At 34.8% G+C, this 18409-nt stretch overlaps 2 long non-coding RNA genes across 31 annotated transcripts; one reads left to right on the top strand and one right to left on the bottom strand.

Annotated features, from left to right (window-relative positions):
* Positions 1–9218: 9218 nt before the first annotated feature.
* Positions 9219–17359, bottom strand: LOC146918284 (uncharacterized). Of its 30 annotated transcripts, none has more exons than XR_015016102.1 (11): positions 16632–17359; positions 16053–16351; positions 15604–15623; positions 15468–15507; positions 15178–15323; positions 14903–15048; positions 14475–14832; positions 13951–14183; positions 10459–10516; positions 9711–10374; positions 9219–9579 (listed from the first exon to the last, which is right to left on the bottom strand). It is a non-coding gene; the product is annotated as an uncharacterized LOC146918284 (long non-coding RNA). The 30 variants fall into 30 exon arrangements; XR_015016121.1 differs by having other exon boundaries at positions 10284–10374; XR_015016120.1 differs by lacking the exon at positions 9219–9579 and adding an exon at positions 14331–14389 and having other exon boundaries at positions 10127–10374.
* Positions 10600–13259, top strand: LOC146918285 (uncharacterized). Its single transcript, XR_015016131.1, has 2 exons — positions 10600–11167; positions 12945–13259. It is a non-coding gene; the product is annotated as an uncharacterized LOC146918285 (long non-coding RNA).
* Positions 17360–18409: the final 1050 nt, after the last annotated feature.

Genomic DNA, 18409 nt, shown 5'->3' with positions numbered 1-18409 from the left:
AAAAATTCATAATATTATAAGAATCTCTCCCAAAATATTTTAGAATTTTTTAACAAAACATGAATTTAATATGAATTTTTATATTTTTGATGGTTAAAAATTCATATTAAATTTATGTTTTGTTAAAAAATTCTATTTTTTTTGGAAATATTTTTACAATATTCTACACATTTCTCGCACAATTTCATTAAAAAATACTAGAATTAACTTAAAAATAGAGACCAAAAGTAGTAATTGAAAATTTTATAGCGACTAAAAGTTGAAGTAAAATTTTAGAGGGATTAAAACGAAAAGTTAGTATATTTATAGGGACCAAAAACATATTTAACCTTTTTTTTATGGGAAATGTTATCTTGTGCCCTCTAGGCACAAGTTAAGAAGCCGAAGATAGAAATATTTTGTTGGAAATTGTGCATTCAATATTCTTGAAATTTGATTTCTTATCTTTTCAAGACAAAATTTATTATTTAATTCTATTTTTAGATTTTTAACATGTGTCCCGAGGGCGTAAGTTAACACTACCCTTTTTTATTAGTTTGTCTTTATTCTCTTAGTTTTGAGTGGACCTTAGTTAGATGGGCCTTTCACGTCTTCTAGTAGGCCTTTTATTCTTTTTAGTTTAGTTTTAAGGAAATTGCTTTTTAAGCTGACGAAATTACTCACACGCATTTGAAATTGCTTTCAATATTGTCACTTTAACATTTAACTTAAAGCGAACATCTGTTAATTATCATCGTTAGAGATATTAAAATAAATTTCAAATGCGAGAGAGTTATTTTAGAAGTTTAAAGAACAACTCTTAGTTTTAAACCTATCTCTTCAAACTTGAGATAATTTACATTTGTTTTGAAAATATAAAAATTTATCTTTATATAAATTTGTTTTCGAAAATTTATCTATTTCTTAAAAAATAAGTTGTCGATTCTAATTTATCTATTTGACAAAAGGGTCCTTCAAAAGCTAATTTCTCAAGGGTTGTTTTAAACTTTTATATTTTTCTAAAAACTAGACTCTAACCCGTGCGATGCACGGGTTTTGTATATAAATATTATATTGATTGTACATTCAATACTATCCTATGAAAGGACTGCAAAAAACAACCACAAAAAAATGCAAAAATTACACTAATTTAAATTATTAAATTTATTTTCTTACCAAATAATATTACCAGGTTGTGTTCTTGAATTTCTTTTTTCTCAATCTTCATATTCGATTACATTCATGTTAAAAGAACAACTAAAATAAACAAATTGAAAATAGTAAACATTTTTGAAAAGTTGGAGGGAGAAATCAAAGTAATGTTATAATCTAGTGTAGTGATTTTTGCAAATAAAAAGCCGTAATAAATAACTTCAAGTAATAATATATGAGAAACAAAGAGGCCGACAAAATTATCATCTAATCGAGTCAAATTATCAACAATTTTAAAAATACAACTTTAATATCGTAACAGTAGTAAGCATACACAAAGAAACCGATCCTAACCGCAAGGGTCGTTAATTCTATAAAAATGAAAAGGAAAATGAACTTTTATGTGGTAACTGAAATAAGAAGAAATATGAAAAGGAAATTTTATGTGGTAAACGACGAAAAATAATAACAACAACAAAAATAATAATATATAATAATAATAAATACCGCCATCAATAAAGGAACCATTAAAAATGAAAAGAAATTGTTATCGAAAAGGAACCGCTAGGGCGTTTGCGTCTTTAAAAAAATGTTTTAGTACCGTGTTATATCAATTTTGGAAGCAACAATATTTCAATCAAAAAGGAGGTGACTTAATGGTGAGAGTTGTAAAGTGTAGCCATGAGGTACCGGTTCGAATCCTTGAAAACCTTTTTTTTCATAAAAATATTCAGACCCGCCAAAAAGGGCGGGATTAGGGTTAGGTCGATCGTCTAACATTTATATATATTAAGATTAAGATATAGAAATTATTTTTAATCAAAGGGACATTAATAACTATGTTTAGAGTCTCGCGAAAGGGTTTAACCTTTGTTATTAACGATATAAAGTAAAACTTTTGCCAACATGTGTATGTTTGATTCTGCGTTAACATAAATAGATTTTGAGTTAATTGATTGTGTAAAATTGGTTATGAATAAAAGTGGGTTGAATGTTAAGAAACTTATTTTTGAAAATTGCGTTGACACATTCCATTTGGTGGGACACACATGTAAAATACGCTTTTGCCCCCTCGGCGATTAGCGCCGAGGAATTTGAAATCCGGCTACAAGCTTAGCCGTCGAGGAATTCCTCGGTAGTTAATTGCCGAGGAAAGCATTTATGCAGACAGCAGTTCTGCATTAATGGTAAGCATTTCAAAGCCATTTTTCGGCCGCTTTTACTGTAATTTTACTCGCAGCATTTCCATATGCAATTCAAATTATACAACAATGAAACTCGGTCATAAACAAGAAAAATACAATATCTTTTACATATGTCCATAATTAAATCAAACCGACATTTGGTTCAAACCACACAAAAGTTTGAAATTCATCAAAACGGAACATAGTGTCCATAATCAAACAACACATTACAAGTCATTACACATCATTACACATCATTAAATTAAATCCCTACTTACATTCATTACAATTGCATATGGAACGAACATATATATATAATACATTATTGTCCACCATATTCCTAAACATAAATCCGACGTCGCTATCGTCTTTAATAAGCCAAGGTATATAGCTTGCCGTTTTCCATGTGAATTCATCTCTATCTTCTCCTAGGTCTATCATTGGCATTAGAGAGTACAAGTGACGTGTATATTGATTTTCACCAAGATGCTCAAAATAAGTGTTAAGTTGTGTCTTCAAATCATCAATAGAGTCCGTCGGTGTTATCATAACCTTAACCGTCTTTTTAAACGCGCAATACCTAACACGCCCTTCAATTCTTGCAACCTCTCGACATGTTTCACTTGACAAAAGCTTTAACAAAATAATCATAGATTAGAACAAAATTAAATGGAATGTAATAACGAATAAATCAAATGCGCAAACATTAATAAGCTATAAATAAGTATTGCACTAGTTTCAAGTCAATAAAAGTCATGTTATCATATATATCAATATAAATTACATAATGTTACTTATATATTGGCCACAAAAAATTGGCATTACAATTTTGACCCCAAAATATACGTCGGTGTAATTTCTACCAAAAAAAAGGACTAACACCGACAAAAAAATCCCTTGTTAATTGCCAAGTGATTGGAGAAGATCAAGTGACATAAAATCTTCCTCATCTTCCGCAATAACTTCAAATTGTTGCTTTGGTTTTTCAGGAGTGTCCAACAAAATAGGCGCCGCTTTGTTTGATTCCTTTTGTGGTTTTGGCGGTTTGTTCCCACTTTCAATAGCCATGAGCTTTCGGAACAACTCATGTTGATCCAAATACTCATCTTCCCAAGTCACCGCATCTTGTTTCTTGTGATTGTGCCACTCCGTAGATGATGGAGGTAGTGGACAACCATTCCTCAAGTAAATAAGCACAAAGTGATTAGGAATTACCCCAAGGCACATGATGGGAGTTTTTTGCTTGCCCGGCGGTGGTGGCCCTCTTAGTGGGAAAAAAGATTCGAGTTACCAACTTCAAGATTTGTCAACACAACCACACACCTTTTGTAATAATTAGCAACAATGTGCCCCATGTCCGGAAAAGTCAACCACTTATCAACAAGATGTGCACAACTTTTTGTATTTGCGGGAGGATGTAAGCCATTTAAAATGTAGTTATAACGATCCTCACCCGCAAATACTTCAACATAATCATCTCTATGATCTTTCAATTCTTGAATAAGATGTGTACGAATCATGAGATGATTTTGTTCGGTTAAGCCCATGAACTCGGCTATAGCCCGGAATCCACAATGTCCATCGCCAATAACATCCACCACTTTTTCAATAAATGGAAGCATGAAGCGTGGCATATAATCAATAGGCCTCATAACCGGGATAGCCTTAGGCTTTGGATACCGAGAAGGTGGTGGAAGTGGGGAAATTGGTGCTTTACCAAGACGAGCACCTTTTTTCCTTTTATATGATGATGTTGTTGGTGATGGTGACGGTTGACTATCCGGATTTTGGGAATCAACAACCTCCCAAGAAGAAGGGATCCGGCTAGTGGATGTAATTCTTCCTTTAGACCTCGCAATGTCCACTTTTTTCTTGGCCCCCTTGGTTGTTGCTTTTTGTGGTGGTGGAGACATCATGGTGGTTTCGTGAAATGCCAATTGCCGCAAAGCCTCCTTGACTTCAAGCTTCATTTGGAAAGGGAGTTTCTTGAGACGTTCTACAATACCCTTCAACTCATCATCCACCGAAAAACCAAGTTCATTACTTTCTTCTCCCATGCGTAACCTTTGCCAATGGTGGTGTATCTCATCCAATAAAATTGGCTTTTCTTCAAGGAGTTTAGTTGCAATTTCGCATGCACATGGTAAGCCGTAAGATGTCCTTTCGAACACAACCACAAATTTCCTTGTTCATGCACAACGTTTCCCTACAACGTGACTCTTCCATAGCAATGTTGTCCAAAGCATATCTAGACACATGACCACCTAAGCCGGAGTACAAAGTGACATCTTTGAATCTATGTTCCAACACGGTAACGCTCCGACCAAAGGCTGTTTGTATCGCAAAGTGTGTTGAAGCAACAACATGTTATGTATTTTCTCCCAACAAGTACCCAAATCACCCACACTATTGTCTAAATATTTCTTCACCAAAGCATGAGCCGATTCTACCCTATTGGTGGATCTACAACCAAGATGCAACACACGGTCTGTCCATACCCTCACTATTTTCTCCTTCACTTCATTCAAGGTGGTCATGGCATAGGCTAGGAAAGGTGGGAAATCACTACAAGCATCTTGGAACTCCACTAATGCATTTGCATATAACTCTTGAGTGGACGATTCAACCATATCTTTCCATGCCCTCATGATCTTCTTGACAACATCGCGATTACTCACCTCTTTCCCATCCTTTTTTCCCATAGGATATTTACAATCTAAGACGCACCTTTGTTTAACATTTGCTTGCACATGAAAGTAACAATTCATACCATAACTTTCCGGGAAAACAATTCCAACCGCTTTCATCAAAGACCCATCTCTGTCGGTAACAATCACCTTAGGCATATTCATCTTTGAAGTAAGAAGTTTACGCAACATTTTTAAAACCCAAACAAAGTTTTCCTCTTTCTCATGCATCAAGAATCCAAACCCAACCGAATATGTCAAATCGGTCGAAGTTACCCCAACTACCTCAAACATTGGCATCTTATACAAGTTGGTTTTGTAGGTGGAGTCCATAACCAAAACCGTTGGAAAATTGTTAAACAACTTAACGGATGTTGGATGAGCCCAAAAGATATCTTCGATTGTATTACTTTCACCATGTGTTCTTGAGTAATAAGTATAGTTGTGCTCCTCCAACTTCGAGATTAGATATTGCAACAAACCTTCTTGTCACCTCTATTTGCCTTCCATATTTTTTGACGTTCATTGTACACTTGCTTCACATTTGTCATGCAATGTGGTCTTTTGTTCTTCAAGTGTATCAAAATATTTCTTGGAAGCATCTTGCTCTTGGTCAAGTCATGTACAATCTTCTTGTCATCCTCCTTTAATCTACCGGCAAGAATGTGTCCTTCTAAAGCCGGCTCCATCGCATGGTTGTGAACTCCATTAAGAATGTTCAATCCCCATTCCTTTGTTTGCGTACTTTGATATCCACTAATCATGAACAAGCACCCGCATTTTCTTGAGCCCGTTGTCGCATGCTTTGGTTTTTTTTTAGGCACTTTGTGAGCTCCACTCCTTTCACACACTAGGCGCAATATTGGATGGATCAAGCTTGATCTTTGTGTAACAATTGTAAATCCCGCCTTATTTGCTTGACACCGTACCCACCCAAGCAATTCTTCTCTATCTTGAAACTTAATGTCGTCGAAAAAAACCTAGCCGTGTCCACTTCGTGGGCTTGAAGTGGGACGACACCGGGGCTAACATATTTAGAAGCTTGTTCAATGTTTGGTTTGACTTCAACCTTAGGCGGCTTGACATCTCCGAAATTTGGACAAAATTATGTTTTGTCTCTTCCGAAACATCTTCCGCGTTCTCGGTCATTACTATAATTAAACAACACATAAATATGAATTAACAACTAACTAATGCATAAACATCAATGCCATAATGAACTAAAACAAAAAAAACAAAAAAAAAACAAAGAAAAAAGTTTGGAAAAAATGGCGTAGGCCGCCATTTTTTCGCACCAAAATTTTTTCCCAAGAGTTCCTCGGTAGTTAACTACCGAAGTTTTCCTCGGCAAGAAGGTACCGAAGATTTCCTCGGCAACCGCCGAGATTCCCCATGCCGTTGTTACGTGATCGACGTTGTAAACCAACCATGACAGTGTAACATTTCCAAAAAATAAACCGAATAAAATGCACAATACCCGTTTTTTTACGTCAAAAGTGTGTTGAATCATCCTATGCTTGATGCTTGAATCATTTTGGAGCAAGATTTGATGGAAAAAAATTTAGGATTTTGGGTTGGATTGGAGTTGTATGGAAGGTGATGAGAAAATAGTGTGTAGGGGGAGCAGTGACCGTTTCATCCGATGAAACGGCTTTTCTCGGCAATTAACTACCGAGGAATTCCTCGGCAGCTAACTGCAGCCGGATTTCAAATTCCTCGGCGAGTTAACCGCCGAGGGGGCAAAAGCGTATTTTACATGTGTGTCCCGGCCAAATGGAATGTGTCAACGCAATTTTCCTTATTTTTTGGTTACAAATGTTAAGAAACTTATATTTATGTGTATCTTTGAATACATTCATGTAAAAAAAAAATGTTGAACAATAATCTTAAGTGTTAAAATTAAACTTAGAATCAAAAACCCAATTTTATAGTTGTTGTGGCGAATGTGAGGTGAGTTAGAAGTCTCACATTGCTTGGAAAAGTAAAGATTAAACACTTTATAAGTGAGAAGATCCTTAACTCAAAGATTAAGATTTTAAATTAAGATGTGACGTCCAACTTACATATATGGCTGTTCTGAATAAATTCTACACATTTAAAATTAATTTTGACCCCTTTAAAAATGAACCAAACATAGACTCTAACATTTACGCATAGAAGCCATAAAATAAACTATGTACGAAACAAAACTTTTGCATACTAGTCTAGATTTTCACACTATTTTTCACGTTTTTTTCTCCGCTTGAGAGAATTCCAATTTTATCAATTGAAAATAGATTCTCTTAATTTTTTTTCCTCTCTTGTAACATATCTGTGTATGATGTAAAACAAATTTATTTATGTAAATTTGTCAAATGTTAAGATCCTTCCGTTTAAAATCTTTTCAATTCCCTCCATTTAAATAGATAAATATATAACGATGGTGGAACCTACTTGATTATAGTATCCACAATTTAAATTGTGTCAACGTCTTTTTTATAAGGTCTTGTTAACGAGAGCATTATGGACACAATTTAACAATTCATAATTAAGAAAGTGTTTGTAGAAAAAGTTAAATAGTTTGATTTTCAATGCATTGAATGTATCAATTTTTATAAAAACTTATTATTTAAAGGTGGTTAAAGAATGTCATAATGGCAGCCGTTAGACATTATCTTGAGGGCATCTTCAACGGAGAATCTTTTGGTTAACAAGGACCCCAACCGGTTAAGGACCTCCATTGGAGGAAGAAAAAAATGAGTACTTATCTCGTTACCGACAACTATACAAGGACTATATCCCTCATCAAAAATTAACGAGTCTCATAATCGAAGAAGAAATAAAATATGTATAAGTTTGTCTCACCTTTCAAATTCATCTTATTCTTTCTATTTGAATTTCTTTTCAATTTTTTAAAGGCACGCATAAATGACGCAATACATATGATATAAATGACATGTACATATTGAGTCTATTTAACGTGTCCTTATTAGTTTATTACCATTGTAGATTTAATCGACAAAGATGTAAAAAATATTTGAAAATTGTCATTCTCCATTTCAAAACTACTCATTTACTTGACTCAACGAAAGTTAACTCGCGCTTGACAATTTTTAAGGTCAGCTTCAATCTCTTTTTAAGTTGGATTAATCGATTTTAAAAGCGCCAATGTGAATTAACTTTCGTCGGAAAATGTCGAACGTGCGTTAACTTTGGATAGATCAAAAGAATGAGCAATTTTAAAAAGGAAAAATCACAAAAGTAATTTTAAAAATATTCTTATGTACACTTTCATTTAAAAGAGAAGATCTCAACCTAGACAAGCCTAATCACTGAATCTAAAGTATGTCCATAACATTACACTTCTGCATGAAAGACATGTGTAACCGAACAAACAAAGTATCACCAACCACTTCGTTGATAACGAGGTGGATGCGCTTTATCTTTGGATTCTCCATTACTCTCTGTCTCTGCAGCATAGTGAGTGAGTAGTACAATTACAGAAGTAGTTGGTGTTTAGCTAAAGGACAAACTTCATAGCTAAGTACCGTACAAGCTTTATTTTTCTCATTTTTTCCATTTTTGTTTTTAAATGTTTTATGAATAATAAACTCATCTTTTTTTTAGAAGGAATAAAATTTTAACTCATCTTATTATTTTCCTATCCAAATTTTTTTGTTACAAGTCCTCTCCGTCCAAGATATAGAATATTAAATATGAACTAGTTCGCCGCCCCGTGCTATCGCACGGGTCAATTATGGTGCTTCATTTGTTGCATGGCTTAAGGGATATTTTCTATAATTGTTGTTAGTATGCCTAACTTACAAAGACAGTTCTTGCAAGAAACCTCAATATGATTATGACATATCTTAATAGGTGAGTTTAAAAAAAAACATAGCTTATCATATTTGTTTTGCAAGAAACCTTGATTATGGTCCACAATACTTGCATGCGATTTACCAAGTGTCACATTTTTTTTTTTATGAAATAGACTGAGATTTTGTTGAAAGTTTTGTTAAAAAAAACGTGACAAAAAAAGTGTGGAGGAGGGTATGAAATAGCCTGATCTTAGATATTATTATTAGAATTGTGTTGACTAAAATTAGATTTTTTTTTTGGAAGATTTGATTAAAAAAAATGACAAAAACCAATTAAGCAAGCATAAGATATATTGATTGCAAGTTTTCTTCCTCCCAGAGATCTATGCTCCATGTGAATTTAATTAGCAATTAATAAATTAACATACAATGCTTTTTTTTATAGATTAAATTAACATACAATGTTATAACCTAACATGACTACATGTAAATATGCAACATTAACACATGGTAGAGCACAAATGTGGCCAATGTATGAATATATAATCCACCTTTTAAGAAGGCAATGAAAGGAAAACATTAGTATACCACCTAGAAAATGCCTATAAGTAACAAAGACAAAGAGGATGCAAGTCCTTTTGTTGGCCACCATGGCAACTGTGAGCAGTGGTTCCCTAGAATCTTCATTAGCAATCTATTCCAGTTGAACATAGTTCGTGACTGTTGCAAGCAGCGCCTTAAGATATCATTACAACAACGATGTCTGAAAGAAAAACTCACCTGCATTTGAAGCAGAAGATACTCTAAGTATTATATGCCTTCATCTAGCATCTAAGCTTATCTCTCACATAATACTTATTGAGTTGAGTAATGATCTTGCCTAATAGTATATGAAATGCATTGAAAATTACCATATAATAACAAAACTTAACATCGAAAAGATGGTCATCGTCACTCGATTGATAGAAGAAAAATGCCAACGCACAAAAGACTTCCAAAGTTTAACTAAAAAAGCCTAAATCTGCATAAAATAGCAGCAAAGAAAATAGACAATTCTACGATAATTTTTTTCATCAACAGGAACAACAACATCAACAAAAATGAATACAAAGCCATAAATTAAATTCAATTAAACTAATAAAAAGGGAAATCAACACAATCAAAAGGACAAATCATAGATTGAATGAGAGAAACAACACCCTCAATCTAGAACTTCCACCACAGTATTCTACCATTAGTCTACTAATATGTTCTTCGCCCACCAGTTCTTGTTTGAGAAAAAATGAAACTTCTTGCAAAGAAAAAATGAGTGTGGAAAAGATCAAAATGATAAGAACACAAACATTACTCATTAGAAGTACCTTTAGATCCATATCCATTTGATTTTCTAATTAGCAGAAAATCTACCAACTGAATTAAATAATATAAAATATAAAAAAGGAAAATTTTCTTCATAATAATATATTATACATATATTATGTTACCCATTCTTAAACTTCTCAACTTGTGGACGATCTAAATTAATGAGCAACTTTGAGTCAAACCATGCATTTGATAGATTTGGCTTATCATTGTCTACATTTAGAAAGGAAAAAAAATGTTTGAAGTCTAAACATTTGTATTAGAGTAATTTAATGAATAAGGTAGTGATGATCTAACCTGCTAGCTTGAACATGGCACTTGTTAAAATCAAGACAGTTGCACCCTTTTGTCCCTTCTGGTGTATCATAAGTAAAATATTGAAACCGTAATATCCCGCCCGACGGTATCGGTATATTAACCGTTGATCGTGTCGATGAATTTTATTCATGGAAAGTAAGTGTGATGGAAATATTTATTACGAGATGTCGGCTTAATACGAGATAAGTATCGTAGACGGATGTAACACGTTTAAGGCAAGGGCATTTTGGTAATTGCTCGATTAAGAGATATTTATATGGAAATGGCCAAAGAATATCTCATTTCCAATCTTCTCTCTCTCTCTAGGTTTTTTGGGCAAGAGCTTTCTCTTCCTTCCCTCTTCTCATGCGCCACCCTCTCTTCTTTTTTCTTCCATAATTTCTTCCTTTTACTCATGTCAAGCTTGTGGGTTATGTTCCTATATGATCTTCCAAGTTGTGGGGGTTTGGTTTGGGTTGTTCCACTCTTTCTCCTTAAGATAAGTTCATGAAGAAATGGGGTTTGTTGATGTCAAGAGAAGATGATGCAAGCTAAGGTTTATTCATGATTAAGAAACAAAGAAGAAGATGATTTGAAGATGGATTGTGGAGTTAAGGCCGTAGTTGTTGGTGAGTCAAAAGTTAGGGTTTTGAGACATGGAGTAAAGAAGATGCTTGAAGCTTTGGAATCAAGTTCACAACATGACTAGGTGAGTTCTATAGATAGAGTAACCTACCTTTGGGTTGGATATTCATGTTTTGTGCTAGTTTAGTTTCTATGACCTTTTATTGAACCTAAAGCCATGCCTTGTGTGACATGATAAATTGCCATGGAACTTGATCTTATATATGTTTTCGTAAGCTATTTTGAGTACATAAACTTGTTAACAATGTTTGGAATGAGTTGGTACATTTAGGAGATAAAAAATTGGAGTTTTGGGTCGAAAATGCCACGAACCCGCAGCCGAAACACGCAGGTTCGCAGCGCTGCGCCTGAACAAGGGCGCTAGGCGCCCAAAGTCAGAGAGGCCAGCGCTAGGCGCCCACTCTCCGGCGCCAGGCGCCCCCGACAGGGCAACTTTTGTGTTGTTTTGTGCTCGGGTGCTTGGGGCCAGTCGTGTGGGGGTCCGATGCGATCGTGTTGACGTATATTTTTACTCGTTTTCACTTATTTTACAACCGGAACCATCTTGACTTGGTTAAAACTTTGAATTTCTAAATGGTTTGTTACTTGGGTTATGGCATTTTGGGTCCTCGGAATTAATAGAAAAATGTACCAATCATCCATAGAACTCGAACCGATAATCATGGCAATTTAACATGGGTCACAAAGATGACTTAAGAGAGTTTAAGCATGATGGGGTAGTAATGAACTAAGAAAGGGAATGTATGTAGAGCCTCGGCTTAGCTAGTCGAGAACTAGTATGTTTAGCAAGAATCCCTAGAGTGATAAGACGCGAAGTGTAATCTCTTCGCACAAGAGCTAGTATGATTAAGCAAGTACGTAAGCCGTGGTTTGACTAGTTAGTCTCTCCACCATGATTAGGTATGAATATGAACAAGTAAGAGTTTACCACTAATCGGTTCGATTAAGGTTCCGAGGTAAGCACTCAAGTATGTATATGTTTAACTTATGCACGACAAGACTATGACTAATAAGTGTAGGTGACATGTCTCTTGATATCCACATCGGGGGATACAAGGGGTTCTCACTATGAGAACGATTCAAGCCGTAAGGGACCCGCATGTCACCGAGTAACAAGACGTAGGTGTTCGTGTCTCTTGTTATCCACGCCGGGGGATACGGGAGGTTCTCGACCTAAGGGGAACGGTTTAAGCCGCAAGGGACCCGCACGACACCGAGGGAGTCCGATGTACGTACATCGGTCATGTATGGGATTGATTTCGGGGTTACTCCACCCGGGACTATCCGTAAAATGAACCAAGATAATAATGTTTGTTCAACGCTAACATAAATGAACTTAGTTACGTTTATGTATGTTATGATTATGGTTCCATGCACGATTATGATTATGAACACGTAGGAACTCATGTACGATTATGTACGAGAATAAGAGCATTAGATGCTTTAAGACAGGTACAGAACATGGATTAGAACAAGAAATGAACATGTTACCGATGACGATCTTAGGATTCCCCTAATCGTCCGGTTTAGAATCGTGCCATGATCATGTTATGCTTAGGCCTCGATACTTAGCGTGTATTCTTGGCAATGCGGTTCTAGGTTCCCTCTCGACCGCCATGACACGTATAGGAAGTGAAGCCTATAACAAGTGAGATAAGACTATGACGGCTCTAGTATGCACTACCGTCTAAGTATGCAAGTCCCCACACACGTATAATCAACCGTCGTGTTGTAATGTAGACACGTGGTGACCGTAGGTTTCCCCCGAGGTTGCCTATAGCCTAGGATTTAGGGGAACTCACCGAGACATTATGTCTCATCCCAATCCTTATTTGTTTCAGATAAGCAGGATGTTTATGCATGTTCGGTGCCGGATGGATATTACTTCAAGGGTTCGTTCGTGAAGTCACGCAGGATGTTATGGACTTCAAGGATGTATTTTTATGTATGGATGAGTTGTATTGTATTATTATTTATACGAACGGAACTTGATGTAAATATTATTCATTCGAAGATTTTAATTGTTGTATATTTTAATGTATCCGGTACTAATATTAACGCACGTGTCGACTTTCTAGATACGTCCGGTATGGGTGTTACGTAAACAATGGTAAGCTTGTCATAATTAGACTATTAATGAAGGTGCTGTCAGCATTATAAGATGGTTTTTTTTAATTAGAAAGAATTGTAGGATTTTTATAAAATGGATGCACATGTTCAATACCAAACAAAATATGCAAGCAAAAGAATTAGGAAAATCAACACAGGGTGTAAAGGTAGTCAGCTGAGAACCACCACCCTTTGCCTGTGTAGCAAATTAAATGTCAAAATCAGAATAATGGAGGATTTTTGATGTTGGAGGATTTTTTGATAGATTTTGATGTTTTGAAGGTTACAAAGAACATTGCGGAGGAAGTGAGAAGTGCTTGTAACACAAATAATTTGAACATCATTCATCAAGATCAGTCTTTCATGCGACATTTTCTTAAAGCAAGCTAACAACATAACATATCATCCTACAAACTCATATTACAACTCAAAATAGAACCATGACTGTAATATTAAAAAGCATAGATAGCAAGAGGAATAACAGTCCTAATTAGATTGATATTGAGCAACTACAGATTGAGGTCAAATATATAAACAAAACCAGTGAATTCAGTTTCAATCCCAAATCTCATTCAATCAACGCTGACCCTATTCTCGTCGAAACCCAAACCCGATTGTGTTGTGACCCTAATCCCAAATACGTTACCAACAATGAATTAAATTGAAGAAGAGAATAGAAGGTGGAGAGTGATGAGACTCAAAACTCAATTCAATTCATAGAAAGGGTAAAGTGGTTACCTTGAGAGAAACTTCACAAAATCAGCAAATCTGTACGACGATAGAATAGAGCATTAAGCAGGGTGGATGTTTGAGATTCAGCGACGGGAGAAGCATTGTTGATAAAGGGAGAGAGCAACTATGAATCAAAAATTGACCGTATTTTATTACAGATCCGTAGCCGGAGCAGACAGATCGAAACTTTCCATGTTTCAAAACTTGTGTTCCATGTAGCTCCATTGTCTCATATCAAACTTGAAAAAAAAATTGAGACAAATGTAAAAATCAGTATTAAGCATTTAAATGTTTATTTACTAATTGATAACCTACCAAATTCTTTAAAAAAGTAGACTTAAAAAAATATCAATGTAAAACCAACTCAAATACTTTTAATAACTAACTTGATCCAATTTTCTATCAGCAATGTGTTAGTTGTGTAGATCTTTAATAATGGTATAACCTTCACAAAGGGCAATATTGAGGTACGATTTGAGCACAATGAGAATATGAGCAGAGCATAACAAAAAATCTTTAATATTCCTTACCTCAACGACGCATGCGGAGAAAACACTATTGGCAAAAAATCTAGTAAAGAGGTAGGATTTGAGCTCCGAATCTGCAACCATGGCAATAATATAGAGAAAGCAGACGAAGAAAGGAACTGAAAAGCTGATGAGTTGCGTTTTTTGAAAGTCTTTTACTTCCAAAAGAAGAGATACATGAAACAATCAAAAAGATGACATGAGTTTGAAGAAGAATTATTGAACATTGGATCACGTCTTTAAATGAATCTGCTAGCTTCACCCAAAAAATCCTTCCCATACACTCAAAAAACACAATAGCTGCTCTATAACCCTCAACTATACTCAGCTCCTTCCTATACAGTTAAACGGAGGATTTTACCTGCAATGAATGATTTTTTTTAATCTTAAATGCTAAGATAAAATTTTAAAATAGATCCATAAAGACCAACCTGCAAAACTATCAGGTGAATTTCCGGTAGAAAATTGGTCCGATTACAACTGCTCAGCATGTCCCTTGCATTCTTGACAACCCCTTCTCATTTTTCCACGTCAAAATCGTCCAAATCTACATCGCGACTTCATAGCATTTCTGTTCCTGCAAGGTTGTGAGCAGACCAAAGAAAATCAGCATTGCAACATACAATGTTTCTTTATGATTTTGTTTTTACTACATTGTTCTAAAACTCCAAACTATTGATACACTACAATGAAAGTGTTTATCTACCACACAACATAGGACCCGTGTCTACTATTTTGAGGACTTGCCATCAAGAAAGCCTTGTGTAAATTCTAGTGATCCTTTTATCAAACACTTAGAGTGCAAAGTAGCTTTCATCATACCATGGAATCTCTCCCTCATACTCACTTTCACTACACGTAAACAACACCATAAAGCAATCAAATTTCATATCATATAAATTCACAATGTCAAAATGAAAGAAAAATATACTATTTAGTTTCTCTCAAATTCGGAGAATGATCAGATACCATATGATAAGCACATCCAAGAATTACCTCAACGACACCGATCATCACCGAATTGCTTCTTGAGACACTTTGGATCTAATAATATAAACAATGAAAATTTCTAATAAAAAGAAAACTCGTAATAGGCAATGGATCTGCAAAAATTAAAGTAACAATACATTACCTTTCCATTAGAAAATTAACCTGCAAAAATAAAATGAAAATGAAATGTTAGTTATTGTTAAATAAATCAGAACACAATTTGCAAACCACATTGACATTAAACAAAATTGACAGAAATAACACTTGTAGAGGCACCTAAGTTTGAAGCACACACAACAATCAAAATACTACAACTTAAACATGCCGGTGTTAGGCTCTCAACTCTAGCACTATAAATTAAGAAACGAAAGTGAAGGAAGCATACTTAATTTTGAGGAACCAAAGTAATTACCATGCTAACTTAAATTGGAGGAATATTTTTTCAAGTCATAGGCATCTTCGTTTCAATTTAAATTAGCTTTTTCAATGAAAATGATAGTGCAATTATAGATTGAAAAGAACAATGTTAAAACAGAATCTACAATCATGCATTTCTCACAATAGAGGAAGTGAAGACAATATTCAAAAAACCTGTTAGGGTAAGCAAAACATCAGCCGCCTCCTTATTGTTCTTGTTATGTTGAAATTTTCTAGGTGAGACATTTACAAAGATGGTTTCCATGCAAAGAAAACTACCATTTGAGAATATGACTTTTACAAATGAAAGGTGTATGAAAAAAATAAAATAAACCAGAACCAAGATGACATGATCTGTTGAAGTGCATAGGAAAAAAAAATATAAGATTTTTGCTTTCGGATTTGACTTACTCTATAAATTTAAAGATATGAGTATTCCTCCTGGAGAAACCATGCTTCCCCTCTTTCTGTAACTGCCATTCATTCATCAACACAAACCACATTCAATTTTAGGTCCATATAAAATTAAGGTTAGAATATATCATACAAAATAGAATGCATATATTCAAATGAGCATAGAATCAAACAGTTAGCATGCAAAGTACCAAATGAGCATAGAATCAATTGAAAACAAAACCCACCATGATGTTCAAAATTCAATATTCTACTCTCTACCTTAGAACACACAGAAGCACTTATTGAAAACACAAATTTACCATTATAAAGCACACTGACACGAAATCAAAATCAGACCTTCAACCCAAAATTATACAAATCAATATCAGAAGCACCTCTTGAAAACAAAAATCAAATATTTTTGATCCATTCCTTGAATCTTACAACCTGCACAATCAGAACAAAACTAATGAGATTAAATCAAATCAAAACCGTATGGAATAAAATCAATTAGAACAAAACCGTATGGTTTGTGAAGGGAAAATTTGAAAATGGGTTTGGAGAAGAGGAAGAAGAAGGGAAAATCAAAACTGTATGAGAGAGAGAGTGTTTGGGTTCTGTTTTTCAGAGAGAAGAGGAAGAAGAAAGGAAAAGATAGAGGTCAGCTTGAAGGAATAAACAGAAGAAGAGGAAGAAGAACATGTTCTTTTGTTCTGTACTAAACCAAACCGACCCTTTACTTCAATTGCTCAATTTTCTGTTATGAAACCGACCCTTTACTCCTATTGGCTAATTGTATTTTTCAGTTTCCAAACCAATTCACATTGCCGACCATAGACACACCAAGGATTGAATAGTCAACACTCTGCAGACTCTGCACATGGCTTTGCATTTTTAACGTCCAGAATTCCTAACACATGTGATATCAGCTCCTCACATCTACCAAACAGAAGGGCAATGCTGTCTTTTAATCAAATTTGGAACCTAGGGTTTTCCCGCTCAAGGAATCAGCATGATAAAATGGTAGAGCCAGCTTAGGAAATTTCTAGGGTTTGCAAGCAGTACTGGCTTCCCTTTAATATAGTAAGATTACACCAAAAAAAGTTAAATATAAATATTTTTCATAATCAAAATTTTAAAATAATTCAACAAGATATAAAAAATCAACTTTTTCTATTAGATTAGACTTTGGTCGTCATATATAATTTATATAGACACTAATATATGTTAAAGAGTCTCACATCGATAAGAGATGATATGACTTGGTTTCGACAATTTGTTTATAAGTGGGTGCAATCCTTACATCACAAGTCGATTTTTGTAAGAATGAGTTTGACCCAAAATTTCAACATGGTATCGAACCTCCTCTATGATCCGTTAGGCTACATGCTATAAGGTTTCCGTTATAGGGCCACCTTCCATTTATGTCCACGCTCCAAATGTTCGATCTTGCGGTTCTTACGGTATCGTGTCACCCTCCATTAATGTCTCCGCCCTAGATGTTCGTTCGGGACGTGAGGCATGTGCTAAAAAATCCCACATCGGATAAAAGATAATATGACATGGTCTAACAATGTATTTATAAGTGAGACAATCATCACCTTACAAGCCGGTTTTATAAAAATGAGTTAACCAGATACAAAGAGGTCGGAATTTTAAACTCTAAATTCACTTTTCTACACGTATAATTTGTGAATCTAGCTACCGGATAACTCACACAAGAGATCTGGTCGGGTTCCAAAATACTTGTAGTAGTTGCTTAGTTTATGAGGAAAGTTGCTTAGAGAATTAATGTTCATCCCATATAATACACGCTAACACGACAAATCAAGAAAATAAAATAGAGATTTTTTCCTTAAAGAAAGAGAGAATAAAATAGAGATGTTTTATCATATTTTTATATCAATTAATTCTCTTTTAAAGAAATTAAATTTGTTGTATTTTTTTAGTAGTGTTACAAAGTAACGAGGAAAAAAGAAAAAGAAAAAAAGAAAGAGAGACAAAATTACGTTCCAAACTTATCTCTCGTAATGAGAGATTCCATGCCAGGCGGAGGACAATTCCAACGAACGAAGCACCTTGCATGTGATCCTTCCTTAGCCATAAAATCTCGCACACATATTTTGTTCCCTAAG

This window comes from Medicago sativa, chromosome 6 (genome assembly GCF_051527215.1).
Source record: "Medicago sativa cultivar Bolivia chromosome 6, Bolivia_mono, whole genome shotgun sequence".
Taxonomy (NCBI): Eukaryota; Viridiplantae; Streptophyta; class Magnoliopsida; order Fabales; family Fabaceae; genus Medicago; species Medicago sativa.
Note: the sequence above shows the minus strand (reverse complement) of the source record. Positions and strands in the feature narration are given on the sequence as shown.